The 22,370-nt window shown below is 36.2% G+C and overlaps 1 long non-coding RNA gene across 2 annotated transcripts; it reads left to right on the top strand.

The window, feature by feature from the left end:
* Nucleotides 1–10,610: 10,610 nt before the first annotated feature.
* LOC148562648 (uncharacterized) lies at nucleotides 10,611–21,441 on the top strand. 2 transcript variants are annotated; one of them, XR_015886014.1, is made up of 3 exons: nucleotides 10,611–11,171; nucleotides 13,579–15,557; nucleotides 21,079–21,441. It is a non-coding gene; the product is annotated as an uncharacterized LOC148562648 (long non-coding RNA). The 2 variants fall into 2 exon arrangements; XR_015886013.1 differs by lacking the exon at nucleotides 21,079–21,441 and adding an exon at nucleotides 17,969–18,368.
* Nucleotides 21,442–22,370: the final 929 nt, after the last annotated feature.

The raw sequence follows: 22,370 nt of genomic DNA, 5'->3' as shown, positions 1-22,370 counted from the left end.
AGTAAGGAGTAAAAACACACCATTTGTGTTTTCAAAGCATTTCAGCTATCCTTTTTCTCCTTCGTGGTTACTAATTGAAATGTTCTGTTCTTCAGTTTTAGCATTTTATGTTTTATTTCAATGAAAAAGGCATATTTGTGAGGAATCAGTAAAAGATGTAGAGAGAAAATGCAAGAGAGTTAGCTTGGAGAAAAGCCAAAATTATGTCAATCTCTTTTGTAACCTTTTCTATTTTATTTTCTTGAATCTTGAGAGGTTTCCCTTGCTAAGTTGGGTGAGCACTTATTATTGAGAGTCTAGGTAGTGAACCTAGTCAAATCAAGCTTGGTTAGAAGTTTGGTTTTAGGTAGAATTCTTTGGAATTGGTATTTGTATCTTTGTCAAAGATAGTGAAAATTCCACCATAGTTGTGGTGGAGATTGAATGTAGGTTACAATGCAAAAGGTGGCTGAAGCAAGATACATGGCTGTGTTATTCTTTCTTCTCTGCTCAATTTTATTTCCATCATTATGAGACAAAATAAATTTGTATCCTGCATAATAGACATTGCAGACTAAACATCAACTAAGTTTTAATTTGTAAATGTGATTAAGTCATTCAAGTTTAAAAGTAGCCATAGATTCAACCCCCTTCTTTAAGTCATTGAGAACTTTCATATATAAAATTAATTTTTTATGTAATTATTATGTATTTGTTAAAATATAAAATTTAAATTTTTTTAATAATAATAAATTTAATTTATACTCTTAAGATATATGTTTGTTAAACTTATTAATAAATATCTTTTTTCACTAAATCACCTAAATAAAATGAATTAAGTCCCAATATTATTTTGATGTCTTTCATCAAATTTGATTACATTTTGTTCTACTTTGTTTTATTTAAATTATTATATGTATATATTTAAATTTATATTTAAATGAGTTATATAGGGTGATAAATCATGATATTTTACAGCAATTCAGTTGGAGGTATAGAATGATAAATCGGTATATTTTATACTGAGTATAATAAAAATAAGGTAAAGCACCTAAACAATTAGAAGGACATTCAATATTATATGAATGTCCCAAAATCATACACGTTATATGCATGTCCAAATTGAATGGTTACTCTGTAAATCGAAGCTACTCCATATAAATTGAATGGACTAGATTCGATTTAGCTTAAAATATAGTAAATCGAATGAAATAGGATTGATTTAGGGGAGACCATAGTAAATCGAATGAAGTAGTTTTGATTTAGTAGTTTTTAGGCCCAAGGTAAATCGAATCCATCAAATTCGATTTATACAAGGTGCGGCCCTAGGTAAATCGAAGCTAGTTATTTCGAATTACTAGTGGCAAACTCTATAAAAGAGTTTGAATTAGGTATATACGAATTATAGCCATATTTATCCTAAACAATAACCACATGTACCTAGAGAGAATTCTCTAAGAAAATCTTGAAAACTCCGGATATAGAGGACGACTCGGATCGTATCTATCAGTTGGACGGAGTCGCACATATTGTTGATAACATCAACGAAGATGTAAGTAAATAAGTTTTTTTTTAGTTAGATAAAAAATGTTAGCAATATTTATTGAGTAGTGTTTGGCTATAAATGTTAGATCGCTTAGTGAGAACAAATTTTGTTAGAAATCTTAAATTAGAAATGTTGGTGATAGTAGTGACATAACCTAAAGTTTATTTTATGAATTAGAAATGTTAGTGTTAGTTGAACATAAATTTAGTGAGGATTTGGTTTCTATTAGTAAGGTTAGACTAGAGTAAGATGTATGCTTTTAGATCAGACTTTGACATTTTGGGATAATATTGTCATCAATTTTGTTAAGAAGTTTCTAATATAATGTAAGATCACGATTTCATTAACTTCTTTTTACCATAATTGCAGCCGACCCGATGTATTACTAGCATAAGGAGACAGCATGGTATGCCCCTTGACAAGCGGATCATATCATACCCACAGATTGCAGGGTTGAATCAACTTGCGAGACTTAACGACCACTGGTTTAGACTGGATGAGCCGTTAGTTAGCGCTTTCATGTAGAGATGGCGTCTGGAGATGCATACTTTTCATATGCCATTTGGGGAGTACATCATTACGTTATAAGATGTGGCGTACCAGCTAGGTCTTCTTATTGACGGTGAGTGCGTTAGTGGATGTCTGACAAACTTCGAGACGTACATTAAGGGCGGTCGACCTCCATGGACTTGGTTTGAGGAGCAATTGTGTGTGTTACCTCCACCAGATTGTATTGACAAATTCACCGTGAAGTGTACATGGATGAAGGTACATTCAGTGAGCTGCCTGAGGATGCAGATGAAGAGACTATGAGGTGGTTTACGAGTGCATACATCATGGTGTTGTTATCAACTCAGCTATTGGGGACAAGTCTAGGACATGTCTTCACATCCGGTGGCTGCCTTATGTAGCTAGGCTAGAGAACTTGGGTAGATACAGGTGGGGGTCTGCCGCGCATTCATGGTTATATCGATGTATGTGCCGTGTTGCCAATAGGCACGTCATTAAGTTGGCTGGTTTGTTGCAACTATTTCAATCATGGATCTTTTGTCCTTTTTTGGGTTTCAGGCCTGGTGGGTTTGATACATTTCACTGGTCGTTAGTCTCGAGGTACTTATGTTTCTTATGCCGATTAATAATCGTTCGGTTACTTTGCTATTATTAAACTAATGTATTCGATGGCAGGTGGTTGGGTTATCAGCCAACATTGAGCAAGAAAGGGCCTAGAGTGGCGCATTAGAGGTTGAGGATAGACTTGTTGCAAGCGGGGGATGTAAGTGATCATTTGGCTTACATTGATAGTTTGTACTGCTGAGGATTTTATTGTTAATTTATGACCTTTGACACTATTTTCCTCTAACAGTTCACATGGATGCCCTATAACTCACCTGAAGTTGTTTAGGTAGTGCATCCTGAGATACAAGAGCCTCGACATACGATGTTATGGAGAACGGTGACTGCATTGATCTACTTTGCAGTGATAGAGTAGTATCAGGTGGATCGGGTGCTACCACAGCTAGGGGGTACAACATCAACCTCGTGCAGCCCTGGATATCAATTTCTTGATGGCAAAGGATGACAGGGGGTGATTGTTGGTTTCCTAGCATGTTATAGTCTTGGCACCTCCACTGAGCTAACAGAGGCCATCATGTTCTCCGGTTTGATGTTGTCAAGAACCTAGGTCCATCACAGTTATACTTGGAGTGATGGTATGATCATGGGCGTAGGTTCTTGTCACGAGAGTTCTTCCTCGGTGACCCCTGAGCTATTCCGATTCTATCAGAGGCTGCACAAAGAGGTCCGGGACGGGCACCTCCCATGGACCAAGTCCCTAATATCCCAGATAGGTGTCGTGTTGAGCGGCAAATCTAGGTAAGTAAATGAGCAAGTGAGCGTAAGTGGAGGTGGTTCGAGGATGAGATTGCTGCTATGGAGGGGAGGGGTTAACCCTCTAGACGAGGTAGAGGTCGTTTAGGGTGTAGAGGTAGAGATGGTCATGGAAGTAGAGGCGATCGTTGAGGTAGAGGAAGTGCTGATGGAGCAGGTGGTGATGTTAGTGGTTTAGGTGGTGATTATGGTGGTGGGGCGGTAGTGATAGTGGTACGGGTGGTGGTGATGATAGTGGGTTAAATGGTGGTGCTGATGGAAGGGGTGTATATTTTTTTGGCAGCTCGAGTGCTTATACACTAGGAGAGGGGCAGCCAGACATATATGAAGTGTTTAGAAGTGCCCACAATCACATGTCTGGTCCCTTAGAGATACTCTATAAGAGCCAAGTGAAAAGTTACCAGTCGGAGTAGTCTCTGTCACATCAAAATCAGAATTATCCCTACAACTTCATCGTGAAACACCTTGATACCTTCAAATTAGCCTCTATTGCCTTCATCAAATACTAACTAAATTGCTACCCTATTCCTAACTGAGTCTCTACTTCTCTTCCCTTACAAACAAAGAGTTCGGCCAATCTCTCGTAAGTAGACTTCACCAGTGAATAGATTGGAAGGTTTCTTATACCTTTCAAGATGGAGTTAACACACTCGGAGATATTAGTTGTCATATGTCCAAATCTACAGCCTTCGTCCCGGTGTTGAGTCCACTTCTCATACTCATTCCTGTTAGCCCAATCGCACATTTTAGAATCTTTGCTTCGGAGAATGTCAAACTAGTAGTCAAACTCGACCTCAGTCTTCACGTAAGCTGTGCTCACTAAAAACCTCTGTGCATCCTTACCCTTAAAACTAAAGTAAAAATTTGCGGTAACGTGGCAGATACAATAGGCACTAGGCAGAAGCCATCTGCCATTAGGAGCCTCCATTGTAGCCTTGATTCCATTGTACCTATCCGATATTACTAGAATACCTGGTTGAGGCGTTACGTGCTGCCAAAGGTGAAACAAAAAGATGACCATGACTCTGCATTCTCACCCTCTACAAGTGCGAAAGCAATGTGAATGATATTAGAATTACCATTATGAATAATTGCAACTATCAATGTACTCCCATATTTTCCGTACAAGTAGGTCCCACCAATACTAACCAATGGCTTACAATGCCTAAATGCCTCGATACATGATGGGAATATCCAAAAAATCCGATGGAAATAAGATGATGACTCGTCAACTTGACCTCCAACTCACACAGGGCTCATCTTCAACATCGCAATACTACCTGACATTGTTATCTGCACACCTAGTATTCATCTTGGCAATTCATTGTATGAATCTTTCCAATATCTATAAATTTTCACAACATCCTTTTGATTAGCCAACCAAACCCTCCTGTAAGTCTGTCTAAATCCAAAATGGGCCTTGGTTGCATGCTGCAGTACCTTAATCGACACAGCCGTATAAGCTCTTATCATAAAAAAGATGAAAGCAGATATACATGATAATCAAGCATCTTGTGATCACTAGATATTGACGTGGCCAGACATGTATGAGGTTCATTATACCTTCTTACCTCTCAAATACCCTTCTGCTGGCGAAGAGTGATCTGAATCAACCATTGGCAATAGTTTCCAAACTCTTTACACTTTCCATGGTATTTGACATGATCTGATTCCTGCAATCTGTACTCAACCCATGGTGGATGCTATAAGTCTTCATACTTAACATGACATCCTCTTTATTCTGAAACTGCTGACTAACTTGGAACTCAATTAGACCAGTTGTATCCTGTGTCACGCCCCAAATCCAGATGGTACACCTAGGAACCCCTACTATGTCATGACCTCCAAGTCTAAAATCGAAAACTGCGGGAAATATTGCTGACTTCCCAAATTTGACGCTCCACCACCTCCAACTGGAATACTCCTCTTTAAATCATCATCACTATCCTCATCAATCATGGCAGGTTCTACATTGTTGTCATCCTGTAGTACATCTTCGACGACATCTGGCTCTCCACCATCCCTTGAATCCGGGACCATAACAGGAGTACCCACCATCATAATAGCAAGCTAACCAAAAGATTGATTGTCACCTATTTCTCCATCGCCATCGCAATTGAGATCAGCTGCAAAGGACGAAGATTCCTGATAAAGAGAACTATTGTTAGTCTAGATTTTCACAAAATAGAATTTCATCATTGAAAGTATAGTCTAGACCAATAACTAATTCCCAATATCAAATGATAAATTCAATACATAATAACCGAGAGTATTTAACTCCCGGGTCGTCTTCCCTAGGAGTTGCAATGAAATGTACAATTATTGGCTATGGGAGAGAGCATGGGGAATCGCGAATGAAAGCAAGTGACAAGAAATGTAAATAGCAAGAATTGAAACAAGCATGCAAGGAATTAAATGGAAAGCAATTAAAGTAATGGAAATAGAAATTAAGTGCTAAAAAGGACTCCTGGCAAGAAGTGGATAATCTAGGTTTCCTATCCTATTTGTGGACCACAAACATGGCAATTGTGTGGAATCAATCCAAACTAGCCAATCCTTCTTGAGAATTAGTCAAAGGGTGTAATTGATCTCAATCCATAAGTCCTAAGTCAACACTAGTGGGTCACATAGAGTCAAGGAAGACCAAATTAATTAACAACCCTCACACAATGTGGAATGGACATCCACCACTCAAGTTCACCCAAACACCCAAATTCCCTACCAAGAGTGTGAAAAACTAAGTAAAAACCCAACCAAGCATTTTGTCAAACACTTGGTGGGCATGTAAAGAAATCATGGTAAAATGATAAGAAATAATAAATGCTACAAATACTAAGCAAGGAAAATAAAGATAGCAACTCAATAAAGTAATAAATGACATGAAACATAAAATTGCATTAAATGTAAATGAAAATAACAAGAGTGTGCATAAACATAAAAGACAACTAAAATGAGAAATTAACAAGATAAATAAGGAAATTAAGACAATAAAGTAAAGAAAGGTAGAAAAAACTAGATCAAAACAAGAATTAAAAGTAGCAATTACAAGGAAATTAAACTAAAAACTTTAGGTTCTAGAGAGAAGGGGGAGCTTCTCTCTCTAGAAAACAACCTACATAATGCTAAACTAACTCTAATTGCTCCCCCTTTGTTTCCACTTGAATTGGGGTTGGAATAGCTTCATAAATGAGTTGGACTGGGTTTTGGAGGCCCAGAATTTGCCCCAGCGATTTGCAATTAATGAGCTGACGTAATTCAGGTCACGCGTACGCGTGGGTCACGCATACGCATCGTTTGCGCAAAAATCCATCCACACATACGCGTCGCTCGCAAATCCTTGTTGTGCGTACGCACGCGTGCTAAATCTTCCAAACTCTATTTCTTCCTAGTTTCTTCCCTTTTGCATGCTCTTTTTGTCACTTCTTCAACTCATACTTGCCTTGGAAACCTGAAATCACTCAACAAACACATCAAGGCATCATCTGAAATTAAAGTGGATAAAATTTAGCAATTACAAGGCCTATAAAGCATGTTTTCACTTTCAAGCACAATTTAGGAAGAAATCATGAAACTATGCTATTTCAATGGATAAGTGTAGAAAAAGTTGATGAAGTCCACCCAAATAGAGCAAATAAATACCATGAAATATGGATTCATCACATCCCCACACTTAAACAATAGCATGTCCTCATGCTATACTCAAGAAAGAAACAAGGGATATTACATTTATTCAAAGCAAGTAAACTACCTACATGCAATCTATCTATATGAATGCAACTACTTAGTCAAAATAAATCAATCTCCAATAAAGCATATATGAACATTAGGGCTAAAGTAATCTCAATCAAGTCAAATCCATAATTGATTAGAGTTATTGAAAAGCATATACAAACTTGCAAGAAGGAGATAATCAAAGGTGAAAACATGCAATTGAGCAATTGAACCCTCACCGGATGTGTATCCGCTCTAATCACTCAAGTGTTTAGGGTCAATTCACTCATTTCTCTTCTAATCATGCTTTCTAAGATTTGTCTTTCATCTAACAATCAACAATTATTCAATGCATGCATGCAAGTATCATGAGGACTTTTCATGGTTGTAATGGGGTTAGGGTAAAGGTAAGGTTATATATGGTTAAGTGAGCTTGATATTTGCATCTTTGATTAGTCTAAGCTCTTCACCAAACCTACTTGACAACCTATGCAACTCAAAGCAAACCTAACTACCCATTCCTTACTTTTCTCATACACTCATGCATTTTCTCTTTTTAATCACAACTCATATGCATTTTTATTTCTCAAACTTTGGGGCATTTTGTCCCCTTTCTATTATTTTCTTCTCTTTTTTTTAAACTACAATATATATACAAAAGTGACAATACATATGGCTTAAGCATTTGATGCATGAGTATATACCCAATTCCCAAGATTTCCAACAAAGTACACAAATCCACTATTACCTCAACCAAAGTTTTCAAGCTTCCCCACACTTAGATGATACACACTCTCACTAGCCTAAACTAATCAAAGATCCAAATAAAGGACATTTATTGTTTTTCACTTTAAGTCTAGTAATGTGCTAACTTTAAGAATAAAAGGGGATTGAAATAGGCTCAAAGTTGGTTAACAAAGGGAGATAAAAGGGTAGGCTATTTGGGATAAGTGAGCTTAATGAAAAGGTGGCCTCAATCACATAAATGCATATATACATCAAACAATGGACATAAAGAATCAAACAAATCAAAGATTGCAATCATAAAAAGAGAATAACACACAAGAATAAAGATAGTGGTTATATAATGTAACCACACAATGAGGCTCAAAAACTCACAAGGTTGTGTGTTCATAACTCAAAAACATGTTCCACAATATATTTCAAGCAAGTTTCAATAAAAAATTTCAACTCAAATCAATTAGGATGATACTGCTCTATCAAGAATGTTTTTCTTGGAAAAATTCATTATATTAACTAAGCTTATTATGTATATGCAAAGAAATGCAATAACTAAGAGAAATGCAATTAAATCTCTAAAATATATACAAGCTAAGAAAAGTAAAATGTGCAAGTGTTTAGAATTAGAGTATGTCACCCAAGATGTCGCTCGGAGACGACCTCCCACACTTAAGGATTTGCACCGTCCGTGGTGCAACTAGAGGCGAGCAACGGGGGTATGGTGACTTCGGATTGCCACTTTTAGCTGGTGGATCAATCGGCTGCTGCTTGCTCTTCCTCCCGCTTTCCTTGTCACTTATGGTAACTCATCCATGGAAAATAGAAAAGAGGATGGAAAGACAAGTAAATGCAAGTACAAGGAAGCATGGAGTGTTAGAATGAGGTGATAAGCACTAGAATGAGTGAGTGAAGTAGTTTGTGACATGAAAAATAAGTGTGTGAATTCTAATTTGTGCACGATTTAGAACACACACACACAAGCATGGATAACTAGGTCACAAGTATACAAAATGACATGCACTTAACTCATCCTAGTGTGCTTGAAATACTATAAAAGAAACTTGTATGCCAAGATAAACAAACAAGCAATAAAGAAGCATGGAAGTATTCAAGCAAGAGTTAAGGAATTGTGAATTGGATAATAAAGCAACACCTAATTGACATGAAATGGAAAACATGACAAGCATAGTCCACAAAGTTTAAAAAGCTCAAAAAGTGTCATTAGGTAGGCTCATGATCCAATTTCACAATTCTCAATGTTAATGCATCAAATAGGTGACTTAAATAAAAGAAGTCAATCATAAACAAGCACCACCTAACAAAAAAAATGCATCAACTAAGGACAAATTGCCTATCTAAAGATAATGAAATCAAATTACATGGTGATCAAACATGCAATTTAGAAGTCCAAAGAAGTTCATGAAGGCAATGTTATAAGAACTTGGATGTGCAAAATCAAACATGAAGAACTTAACACCAAGCAACAATTCACAACCTCAATAAATAGTAACAACAATTATAGTTCAGCAGCAATATCTCAATAAATCAACTCAATTATCTAACACTTAGCATCAAAATAGAAAATTAAACTAACTAAGCAAATAACAACTAACTAACTACAAACTAACTAACTAACGGTGAGCACGGTGGGTGGTGAAGGGTTGTTTGAAAAGGGGAAGAGGAGAGGAGAAGAGAAAAGAAGAGAAGAACTAGAGAGAAGAGAAGAAAAGAAGTGTAAAAGTGAGAAAATAAGGGCGTGCATACGCACAAAGGGATGTGCGCATGCACGAGGAGTCACGCGTACGGTCCTAGACGCGTGCGCGTGGTTGGGCGAAGAAGGGATGTCGATGCGTACGCGTGATGGACGCGCACGCGTGGTTGAGGGAAAAAGCAAGGTGACGCGTACGCGTGAGGGACGCGTACGCGTCAATGGGAAAACTCAAAATGCTTGTGCGTTCGCACAGTGCGTGCAAACGCCGCCACCAGAGGGCATGATTCGAGGTGTGCGTGGGCACAGGGCTGTGCCCACGCACAGAAGGCCGAAAAAATTTTTTTTGGGTCACATAGAGTCAAGGGAAACCAAATTAACTAACTACTCTAAGATATCAAACAAGAATGGACATCAATAACTCAAGGGACACCGAAGTCAACAATTCCAAGCCAAGAGTGTAGAAAAACTAAGTGAAAACTAAGCCAAGCATTTTACCAAACACTTGGTGTGCATGAAAATAAAATAATATTAAATTACAATAAAATAAATTCTAAAACCAGCAAGGCAATAAAGTAACAATAACAACTAGAGAAAGCAATAAATGACATGAAAACATAAATTGTATTAATTAGAAGCAAAATTAACAAGAGTGTTCATAACATAAAAATTGACATAAAAGAGAAAATAATAAAAGAGATGAAGAAGATAAAGACAATAAAGTATAGAAACATAAATGAAATTACATTAAAACAAGAATTAAAGTGCTGAAATTAAAAGGAAACTAAGCTAAAATTTCTAATTCTAGAGAGAGGGAGGAGCTTCTCTCTCTAGAAACTAAGAGAAAACATAACAAAAACTAAACCTAATTCCCCCTATAACACCCCGATTTTCTACAGAGTTAATCTCAGAAATTCTGTGATGAGAAATTCGATAAATATCCGAGAATCACCTCACCATAAAATAATAAGGTGGATTTAGACTTGATAAGTGAAAAGAACAGTATAGATATATCATTAAGATTTGTGAAGTATGAACCAACACACATTAAACCATTTTTTTTTCCAGTTCAACCAAACCATAAGCATATGCATCATCAGAAATCTAACCATGATTAAAGCCCTAATCTTCTTCATTCTTCCTGTGATGACCGAAACAGAGAGAAGCCTCCCCCCAACCAAGGTTACACCTCTTGGTTTCCTCATATGATAATGGGATTTAGTTAGGTGTTCTCTGGAGGAAGAACCACGTAACTCTCTTCACTACCTCACCCCACTTCTTCTTCTCCTATTTATACGCCCACCGCTTCTATTGGGTCTCCCTTTTTCAACGTAAGAAACAGAAGGCAGCAAAGAGAGGGAGAGAGAGAGCAGAACCAAGACGGAAAGAAGGAGAGACAGGACAAGTTCCTCCACTTTTTCTTCTACTTATATGAGTGCTTGCTTCATCTGGGTCATCACAGACACACACAAACAGAAGAAAGAAAAGAATGAAACGGAGTTGAGGGAGAAGGGAGGAGTGACCGAAACTTCAATTTTGTGTGGCTAGGATTTTTAATTCAAGGAAGAAGCACAAACAGAATTTTGAACTTCAAAAGAGGTAAGGGTTTGAGTGTTTAGAAGGATATGTTTGTGACTGATTGATGGTGCTGTTGGTGAATTGTAGGTTTGATAATGTTATTTGGGGTTTTAAGTTGCTATGTGCAGAATTTACTTGAAGGCAAGGCCATGTTTTATGATTGAATTAGTTGGTAGTATAAGTTGTTGTGCTTGAGATGGGTTCTGTTATAACTAACCCAGTTGGATGATGATGAATGATGATTTATTATGTGAATGAATGATAGAAAGTACATGTGGAAATTCTGTTTTTAACATGATGCAGAAAAATGAATGTTCACTTGTGTATAAGCACTTGAAAACTTGGAAAATATTGACTCTGGATGTTTGGGACTGCACTAATCACTCTAGCAACTTTGGTTAGTCACAAGAAAGTTGGAATTATGGTTTTAGGGGAGTTTTAGGTTTAAATATAAGATTTGGTATGTGAGATTGTTGAAATTACTTGATGCAGAATTTCTGCATATTTGGCAGTGACTTAAAATAAATTCTGGTAATAGTCTGGACCACCTTTTTGGATAAAATTATTTTTCTGTAAAACTTAGGTGTGTCTTGAATGTGCCATAAAAATTTCAAGGGATTTGGCCAAGTGGTTCAAAAGATATGAATTTTTGAAAACAGTAGCTTCTGCAGAATTTTTCTGGTTTTCTGGTTCTGCAACATCGAACTCAAACTACTGGAACTTTTGTTTTACGTAACATTTTAAGTTTCTACCAAAGGGGTTTTGAAGATCTGCATCTTCACTTTAATTGAGTATAAATTTCATGTTCATATCTATTTTGTAGACTTAATTAAGTCACTTGGAAGCTGGGTTGCTTGCTGGAAATTCTAAACTGATTTATGAAAACAGGGCATTACTTCCAATTGAGAATTAATTAATCAAATGAAGTGATATGAACTTAAAACTTGTTTGTTCTGAAACTTAGGAAAGTTGAGTGTAATATACCCAAAATTTAGAAGCAACGGATTAGAATTGAAATTGTTATGGATTTTATAAAAACGCTGCTGCTTGCTGTTTTCTGAATCTTTACAAGTGCAGTAGCAGAATTTTAAAACCTTATATAAAATTCAATTCTGGTCCAAATGTAGTAAAATATAATTCAAAGTAAAGGTTAGGATCTCTAGAGTTACTTTGATAAGAGAGATAGTCCGTGCGTAGGCTTTCACAACATAAAAACCACATAACAAGACAGCAAGGTGCTGTTCCTACAAACCTAGAATAACAGTCTCGGTTTTTCCTCAATAGCTGGAGATAGACTGCCCAGAAAAATATGATTTCTAGACCTTTAGAAACTCGAGTTTAATACGAACATGTGGACATAAAATTTGTGCGAGTCCGAGTCCGTTTGTGATATTAATCGTTAGATAGAAAACCGGTCGCCAAAAGGGTATTAGGCTAAACAAGCTAAGAAGTGAATAAGAATGCAAGTTACCCCTAGAAACGTTAAAGTTAAAAGGGTGATGCAGAGGTATGCTTAGTAATATGGTGATGTGGAGGTATGCTTAGTTATGTGGTGATGCGGAGGTATGTATATTTATAAGGTGATGTGGAGGCATGATGAAAAGACAGGAAATAGGAAACAATGAATGAAAAGGATAGTTGAATGTTATTTGTTTGACTGGGCCTTTGTGCCAAACTACTAATGCAGAAGTACCCGCTTGACTGATAGCCCAAGGTTGCTAATGCGGGAATGTCTGCCTAACTGATAGCATATTTGTATGTTGAATGGGCCTTTGTGCCAAATTGCTAATGCGAAAGTGTCCGCCTAACTGATAGCCTGAGATTGCTAATGCGGAAATGTTCGCCTAATTGATAGCATTGTTCCTTACTGTAATACACATTAAAATATTATGATGAGGCCTAACTGACACGGGTAACCGTGATGCCAAGGTGTCTAATTGACACAGTAAAGGAACCATATTCGGGGTTCACCCCGAGTAACGTCGGGTTGCGGGTAGACAACCGACGCATGAGCTCATGGCCTGCACTAGGAACAGGCATGCATCATAAATTGTTTGCACATTGGACTGTGATTGTTTACTGTTCATTCCTTCTGCGATGTGCCATCTGCTTCTTGTTAATTCTCTGTTTTCTGATTCTTGTCTATATATTAAGATTATGACGTAACTTTCTCAAAGCTTAGAATAAGGTAATAGAGTTAGGAATAATAATCATAGAGGATAGCGTGAGAACGGCATTCATCCCAAAGAAAGATGCCAAGAAAGAGTTATGTCAGAACCCACGATACGGGAGTAGCCGAGAGACTTAGTAAGCGAGTTATTACGATAGAGCCAAAACTCTAGGTTTCACGAGAGAGATGCGCTTTCACGATGTCACCTTACTGGGAACCATATAGGTTCTCACCCCTTCCTTTTTCCTTCCCCCACAGATGGAAGATCCAGACTTGATCGCCGTCACAGGAGTTATATTCAGAGAGGTACCAGAGGAGCACGTGTTGTCGGACTCTGCAGGAGATGCTCGAAACTAGTCTTGAGCTGATGGTTGCAAACTTGTGCCTCGACGGTGGAAAGAATGTACGATAGATGGTATTCATTCCTTAGACTTTGCTTTCCCTCACTTCTGTAGCATTTTTGAGGGATAGGACTTGATATTTCCTTTTCTTTTAGCCCGGGTACCAGCTTAGGGGTTTTCTATATGAACCAGGTATCTGGAAAGCTGTCAGTTGTATATATATATATAAGCGTGTCAAGTTTGTATGAACTAACTTAAGACGTATATATGTATGAACGCTTTTCTATGATCTTATTGCTAAATTTAATTTTGCTGTTAGTCTGGTATTTATTTTATATTGTATATCTCTGAAGATGTTCATGGTTTTGTTAATAGGTTTGTTAAAACAACTATATGATAGAAATAAGTTAACATACGCGATCCCGTTAGTACGAAAGGCTCATATGTAGTAAATATTATCGAGTCTAGAGTTTTATAGGGCTACCGGGAAGTAACACCCGACGACTGGCAGTGATCCGGACCTGTCGGAAATTGGGTTGTTACAACTTGGTATCAGAGCAGTTCGTTCCTAATAGAGCCTGGGAATGGACTGACTATGCTTCGTTGCATACTCTGCTTTTTGTTTTCTCATGCTATTAGGGTATCTTCATTGATGCATTCAGCATGATCGTCTGCGAGCGCTTGTTCAGGAATTATTCATACTTGACCTGATATGTTAAGGCTGATCACCTTGATGTTGATTGTTGGGAATGAATAAGACCTCAATGATTGCGAGTGGATGAATTTATCGATATAGGATTTCTCGCAACACCTGCGATTATCAGATAGATCGCCATCATAAAATTTTAAAACGCCGATGACCATATTTGTGTGGCATGCTGCTGCTGTACTTAGAAGTACGGTTGATTGTTAAACGTTGGGATATAAATAGTACGAGAATGGTAACGATGAATCCAAGATGACCCGATGTGAGTGATTCGCAGTGCAAGCACGGTGACACGAGGTACGAATGTGGAGAGTTTTCATCGATTTTGTTTATGAACACCTTTAAGATCAAACCTTTCCTTGCGTAAGACAGTTGTTGAGATAGTTAAGATAGGATCTTTTGTGGTTTTATAACCCTTAAGAAACACTCAAAGTTTCGAGGGCGAAACTTTTTGTAAGGTGGGTGGGATATAACACCCCGATTTTCCACAGAGTTAATCTCAGAAATTCTGTGATGAGAAATTCGATAAATATCCGAGAATTACCTCACCATAAAATAATAAGGTAGACTTAGACTTGATAAGTGAAAAGAACAGTATAGATATATCATTAAGATTTGTGAAGTATGAACCAACACACATTAAACCGTTTTTTTTCTGGTTCAACCAGACCATAAGCATATGCATCATCAGAAATCTAACCATGATTAAAGCCCTAATCTTCTTCATTCTTCCTGTGATGACCGAAACAGAGAGAAGCCTCCCCCCAACCAAGGTTACACCTCTTGGTTTCCTCATATGATAATGGGATTTAGTTAGGTGTTCTCTGGAGGAAGAACCACGTAACTCTCTTCATTACCTCACCCCACTTCTTCTTCTCCTATTTATACGCCCACCGCTTCTATTGGGTCTCCCTTTTTCAACGTAAGAAACAGAAGGCAGCAAAGAGAGGGAGAGAGAGAGCAGAACCAAGACGGAAAGAAGGAGAGACAGGACAAGTTCCTTCACTTTTTCTTCTACTTATATGAGTGCTTGCTTCATCTGGGTCATCACAGACACACACAAATAGAAGAAAGAAAAGAATGAAACGGAGTTGAGGGAGAAGGGAGGAGTGACCGAAACTTCAATTTTATGTGGCTAGGATTTTTAATTCAAGGAAGAAGCACAAACAGAATTTTGAACTTCAAAAGAGGTAAGGGTTTGAGTGTTTAGAAGGATATGTTTGTGACTGATTGATGGTGCTGTTGGTGAATTGTAGGTTTGATAATGTTATTTGGGGTTTTAAGTTGCTATGTGCAGAATTTACTTGAAGGCTAAAGGCCATGTTTTATGATTGAATTAGTTGGTAGTATAAGTTGTTGTGCTTGAGATGGGTTCTGTTATAACTAACCCAGTTGGATGATGATGAATGATGATTTATTATGTGAATGAATGATAGAAAGTACATGTGGAAATTCTGTTTTTAACATGATGCAGAAAAATGAATGTTCACTTGTGTATAAGCACTTGAAAACTTGGAAAATATTGACTCTGGGTTTTTGGGACTGCGCTAATCACTCTAGCAACTTTGGTTAGTCACAAGAAAGTTGGAATTATGGTTTTAGGAGAGTTTTAGGCTTAAATATAAGATTTGGTATGTGAGGTTGTTGGAATTACTTGATGCAGAATTTCTGCATATTTGGCAGTGACTTAAAATAAATTCTGGTAATAGTCTGGACCACCTTTTTGGATAAAATTATTTTTTTTGTAAAACTTAGGTGTGTCTTGAATGTGCCATAAAAATTTCAAGGGATTTGGCCAAGTGGTTCAAAAGATATGAATTTTTGAAAACAATAGCTGCTGCAGAATTTTTTTGGTTTTCTGGTTCTGCAACATCGAACTCAAACCACTGGAACTTTTGTTTTACGTAACATTTTAAGTTTCTACCAAAGGGGTTTTGAAGATCTGCATCTTCACTTTAATTGAGTACAAATTTCATGTTCATATCTATTTTGTAGACTTAATTAAGTCACTTGGAAGCTGGGTTGCTTGCTGGAAATTCTAAACTGATTTATGAAAACAGGGCATTACTTCCAATTGAGAATTAATTAATCAAATGAAGTGATATGAACTTAAAACTTGTTTGTTCTGAAACTTAGGAAAGTTGAGTGTAATCTACCCAAAATTTAGAAGCAACGGATTAGAATTGAAATTATTATGGATTTTATAAAAACGCTGCTGCTTGCTGTTTTTCTGAATCTTTACAAGTGCAGTAGCAGAATTTTAAAACCTTATATAAAATTCAATTCTGGTCCAAATGTAGTAAAATATAATTCAAAGTAAAGGTTAGGATCTCTAGAGTTACTTTGATAAGAGAGATAGTCCGTACGTAGGCTTTCACAACATAAAAACCACATAACAAGACAGCAAGGTGCTGTTCCTACAAACCTAGAATAACAGTCTCGGTTTTTCCTCAATAGCTGGAGATAGACTGCCCAGAAAAATATGATTTCTAGACCTTTAGAAACTCGAGTTTAATACGAACATGTGGACATAAAATTTGTGCGAGTCCGAGTCCGTTTGTGATATTAATCGTTAGATAGAAAACCGGTCGCCAAAAGGGTATTAGGCTAAACAAGCTAAGAAGTGAATAAGAATGCAAGTTACCCCTAGAAACGTTAAAGTTAAAAGGGTGATGCAGAGGTATGCTTAGTAATATGGTGATGTGGAGGTATGCTTAGTTATGTGGTGATGCGGAGGTATGTATATTTATAAGGTGATGTGGAGGCATGATGAAAAGACAGGAAATAGGAAACAATGAATAAAAAGGATAGTTGAATGTTATTTGTTTGACTGGGCCTTTGTGCCAAACTACTAATGCAGAAGTGCCCGCCTGACTGATAGCCCAAGGTTGCTAATGCGGGAATGTCTGCCTAACTGATAGCATATTTGTATGTTGAATGGGCCTTTGTGCCAAATTGCTAATGCGAAAGTGTCCGCCTAACTGATAGCCTGAGATTGCTAATGCGAAAATGTTCGCCTAACTGATAGCACTGTTCGTTACTGTGATACACATTAAAATATTATGATGAGGCCTAACTGACACGGGTAACCGTGATGCCAAGGTGTCTAATTGACACAGTAAAGGAACCATATTCGGGGTTCACCCCGAGTAACGTCGGGTTGCGGGTAGACAACCGACGCATGAGCTCATGGCCTGCACTAGGAACAGGCATGCATCATAAATTGTTTGCACATTGGACTGTGATTGTTTACTGTTCATTCCTTCTGCGATGTGCCATATGCTTCTTGTTAATTCTCTGTTTTCTGATTCTTGTCTATATATTAAGATTATGACGTAACTTTCTCAAAGCTTAGAATAAGGTAATAGAGTTAGGAATAATAATCATAGAGAATAGCGTGAGAACGGCATTCATCCCAAAGAAAGATGCCAAGAAAGAGTTATGTCAGAACCCACGATACGGGAGTAGCCGAGAGACTTAGTAAGTGAGTTATTACGATAGAGCCAAAACTCTAGGTTTCACGAGAGAGATGCGCTTTAACGATGTCACCTTACTGGGAACCATATAGGTTCTCACCCCTTCCTTTTTCCTTCCCCCACAGATGGAAGATCCAGACTTGATCGCCGTCACAGGAGTTATATTCAGAGAGGTACCAGAGGAGCACGTGTTGTCGGACTCTGCAGGAGATGCTCGAAACTAGTCTTGTGCTGATGGTTGCAAACTTGTGCCTCGACGGTGGAAAGAATGTACTATAGATGGTATTCATTCCTTAGACTTTGCTTTCCCTCACTTCTGTAGCATTTTTGAGGGATAGGACTTGATATTTCCTTTTCTTTTAGCTCGGGTACCAGCTTAGGGGTTTTCTATATGAACCAGGTATCTGGAAAGCTGTCAGTTGTATATATATATATATATATATATATATATATATATATATCTAAGCGTGTCAAGTTTGTATGAACTAACTTAAGACGTATATATGTATGAATGCTTTTCTATGATCTTATTGCTAAATTTAATTTTGCTGTTAGTCTGGTATTTATTTTTATATTGTATATCTCTGAAGATGTTCATGGTTTTATTAATAGGTTTGTTAAAACAACTATATGATAGAAATAAGTTAACATACGCGATCCCGTTAGTACGAAAGGCTCATATGTAGTAAATATTATCGAGTTTAGAGTTTTATAGGGCTACCGGGAAGTAACACCCGACGACTGGCAGTGATCCGGACATGTCGGAAATTGGGTTGTTACACCCCCCCCTTTGTTTCCACTTGAATTGGGGTTGAAATAGCTCCAGAAATGAGTTGGACTGGATTTTGGAGGCCCAGAATTCGCCCCCAGCGATTTGCAATTAATGAGCTGACGTAATTCAGGTCACGTGTACGCGCCGTTTGCGCAAAAATCCATCCACGCGTACGCGTCGCTCGCAAATCCTTGTTGTGCGTACGCACGCGTGCTGAATCTTCCAAACTCCATTTCTTCCTGGTTTCTTCCCTTTTGCATGCTCTTTTTGTCACTTCTTCAACCCATACTTGCCTTGGAAACCTGAAATCACTCAACAAACATATCAAGGCATCATATGAAATTAAAGTGGATAAAATTTAGCAATTACAAGGCCTAAAAAGCATGTTTTCACTTTCAAGCACAATTTAGGAAGAAATCATGAAACTATGCTATTTCAATGGATAAGTGTAGGAAAAGTTGATGAAGTCCACCCAAATAGAGCAAATAAATACCATGAAATATGGATTCATCAATGCCACTAAAACTGCTTCCGGTGTAATGATAGGCACAGATGAAGATCTACCAATAGGCATTGAACTAAAGGCTCCTAGCATTGCTACAGATTGAAGATTTCAATTCAATCTTCCTAAACTACAGACTACATCTCCAAACTTGGCCAATTGTTCATGAGTCCTCACCTCAAGAAAATGACGACAACAGTGAAACAAAACTTGCAAATCTTTGTCACTCTCTATTACAAAGGAGTTGTACTTCACACCATCTTGTACAACAGAAATTGAAATTCTATAAAATAACTTCTCCACCTATTTCATGCCATGCATTCCTAGTTGTCGGATTATAGTATTTTGAAACTCAACAAAACTTGTAGAAGCTAAGGTTTGATAAAGACACTCAACGGATTCTTATCAGTAAATTTTATTCTTTCTCATATTTTTTCTTAATCATACCTCTGTAGTGCACAGAAACTAAAAAACTCTCCTCACTCGCCATTATGAATGCCACTTTAATGAAGATTCAATATTTTGCTCAAATTTATATATCTTATACTCGTACCCTAATTAGTAATTCGATTTGTGTGGCTCATCATGGGTAGTAAATCGACTCTACTAGACTCGATTTACTTGCTTTTGATATTGTGTAGTAGATTGAAACAGCTGGTTTCAATGTCTCCTAAATGTCATTCTCTTGTAAATCAAATCTCATTCCTTCAACTATCAGTGCATGTAAATCGATCCTATTTTATTACTATATTTTAAGTTATATCAAATATGCTCCATTCGATTTATGTGTGGAGTATAATGAATCAAGCTTAGTAGCTTTGATTTACATAGAGCCACCATTCAATTCGGACATGCATGTAAGGTGTTTTTTTTAAGGATATTCATGTAATATTAAATGCCATTCTATTTGTTTATGTGCTTTACCCTAAAAATAATTATAACAATTAAAACAAATTGCACTAAAAAAAAAGGGCACAAATAAAAGGAGTTTAATTAAAATAATAAATATAACTTAAATAATGAGTATTTTTTTAATTATATTTTTTATAAGAGAAAAAATCTTAAACGGTTCCTGACAATTATATCTCGAAAGACAACGAGATCTTTGACAAAAAAAAAAAAAAATACCCAACTCGGTGCCTAAACTTTATTTTTATGGGACTGATTAGCCCCTGTGCCAAAAAAAATCAATGTTGTTTTATTTTGCACAAAGGCTAATCAGTCCCCAAAAAAAAAAAGATCAAGGACCGAGTTGGGTATTTTTTTTGTCAAGGACCTCGTAAGGGGCCGAGTTGGATATTCACTCTTTTTATAACTATCTTTTTAAAATTAGAAAATATTTTTTAAAATTTTCTAAAATTTATAAAAATACTTAAAATGTCAAACTAAAATGCAATAGTTAAAATTAAATTCATGTACCTTCAAATTATCTAATGAGGCCAACTATTGCTAAACAACATTTTCATAATTAATGGGATGTCAATTTAATTGGGACTATTACATTTTAGTTTGACATTTGTAACCATTTTTATAAAATTTTAAAATTTTAAAATGATTTTTTGTCTTTGAATTTTTATTGAAATTATTTAATTATTTTATTTATTAAAATATATAATGTGTAGAACCTTTATCATTTTACATAATGTATCATGTCTCAATACTGAGATCCAAAACAAAATAAAATAAGATTATAGGTGTTAAGTAATCAAGATAAAGAACAATAAAAATATTCATAAAATCTAGATACACTCAGAATATATAAAAAAAGATGAAACTAGGTGGTGTGCATTCGAGATATCATAGAAAAGATTTTTTACTCTCAATACCCTGGGATAAGTATATTGGTAGCTATATATTGGATGGAGCCGAGATAAATATTTATTTTGAGAGATTTTGGTAAATTTGGATAGTTTAGTTGTACTTTTTTAAGATTATGTAAAAGTACTGAAAGCATATGACAGGTCGACAATACATGTGTCCAAGGGACATCAACAGACAAAATACGAAGGCATGTAGTCGGGGCATTGGATTTCTTTGAACCTACTGTCGTGTAATATCACAAATGAACTGCACTCAAATATCACTTTCTCCTCACCGTTTTTTACTATCTCATTGTAAAGATGGATTGCTAGTCATATTTATGAAAGAGAATAGATAATAGTGATATAGGTATATTGTGGTTAGTTTTGGAGGCTTCAACACATATTTTGGGTACACGAATATAATGTTTTTTGGCTTGATCTCGATACTCAGCACCTAGATATGTACAACGAACTACGTAGGTGTAACATATTTTGAATGCAACCGTTCTTTTCTTTTATATAAAGTTGTAGTACATCTCGAGTATACAGTATTTAAATTTTATGATTAATTATTTTCTATCCTATGTACCTAAGATGTATAATGTGAATATAAAAATGTAAATCTTTTACACGTTGCACATTTTAATAAATAAAATATTTAGTTATTTTAAATAAAAAATTATTTCGTCTCTAGTGACAACATACATTAGTTGGATGGTTATAGATTATACAGGAGTGATGAATGACAGTTTGACACTTGTAAGTCACAGTTAGTTTATAAATACGGTAAATATTTTGTTCAACAGTTAATTTAACAAATGATAAATGAAATAAACAAATGAAAATAAATAAAATTAAATTGGTCAATGCAAATTCTACTAAATTATGAATTATGTCCAAGTTTTATTATTTTTCATACTAATTCGTTGGCCATTTTCTCTCTTAGTAAATCATGAGCTATTTAGACGATTTATTTGATATTACCAAACTAAGTAAAGTGTGGTGCATTGCACCAATTTATAGTATGGTATCTATCCTTTATTAAATCATTGCAATATGTTAAACGGTTTTATGAGTAGACGTAAAACCTGATAACTACCTATGATTTAAGGCAACTGCGTAAAAATTGAGTTCCAAAATGATTTATTTAAATAAATTACACATGAGAATATTACCACAACAAATGCTTTTTATGTAATTCTTGTGTTCATATGTATGATGCTCGCATTTGAAAATTTAGGTAAAGTATTTTTTTTAATATTGGTGATTTTGTTTAAAAATATCTCTAACATTTAGTTTTATTCAATTTTATTTTCAATATTTTTTATTTATATCAAAATTACTCCTAAATATTAACTCTGTCTAGAATATTAGTGAAAAAATTGAAAACGTCCAAATATAGCATTAACACAAATTCAAATCGAAAATGTAATGGACAAAATTAAATTAAA

Source organism: Arachis ipaensis, chromosome B6 (genome assembly GCF_059453495.1).
Source record: "Arachis ipaensis isolate K30076 ecotype BB chromosome B6, ASM5945349v1, whole genome shotgun sequence".
Classification (NCBI taxonomy): Eukaryota; Viridiplantae; Streptophyta; class Magnoliopsida; order Fabales; family Fabaceae; genus Arachis; species Arachis ipaensis.
Note: the sequence above shows the minus strand (reverse complement) of the source record. Positions and strands in the feature narration are given on the sequence as shown.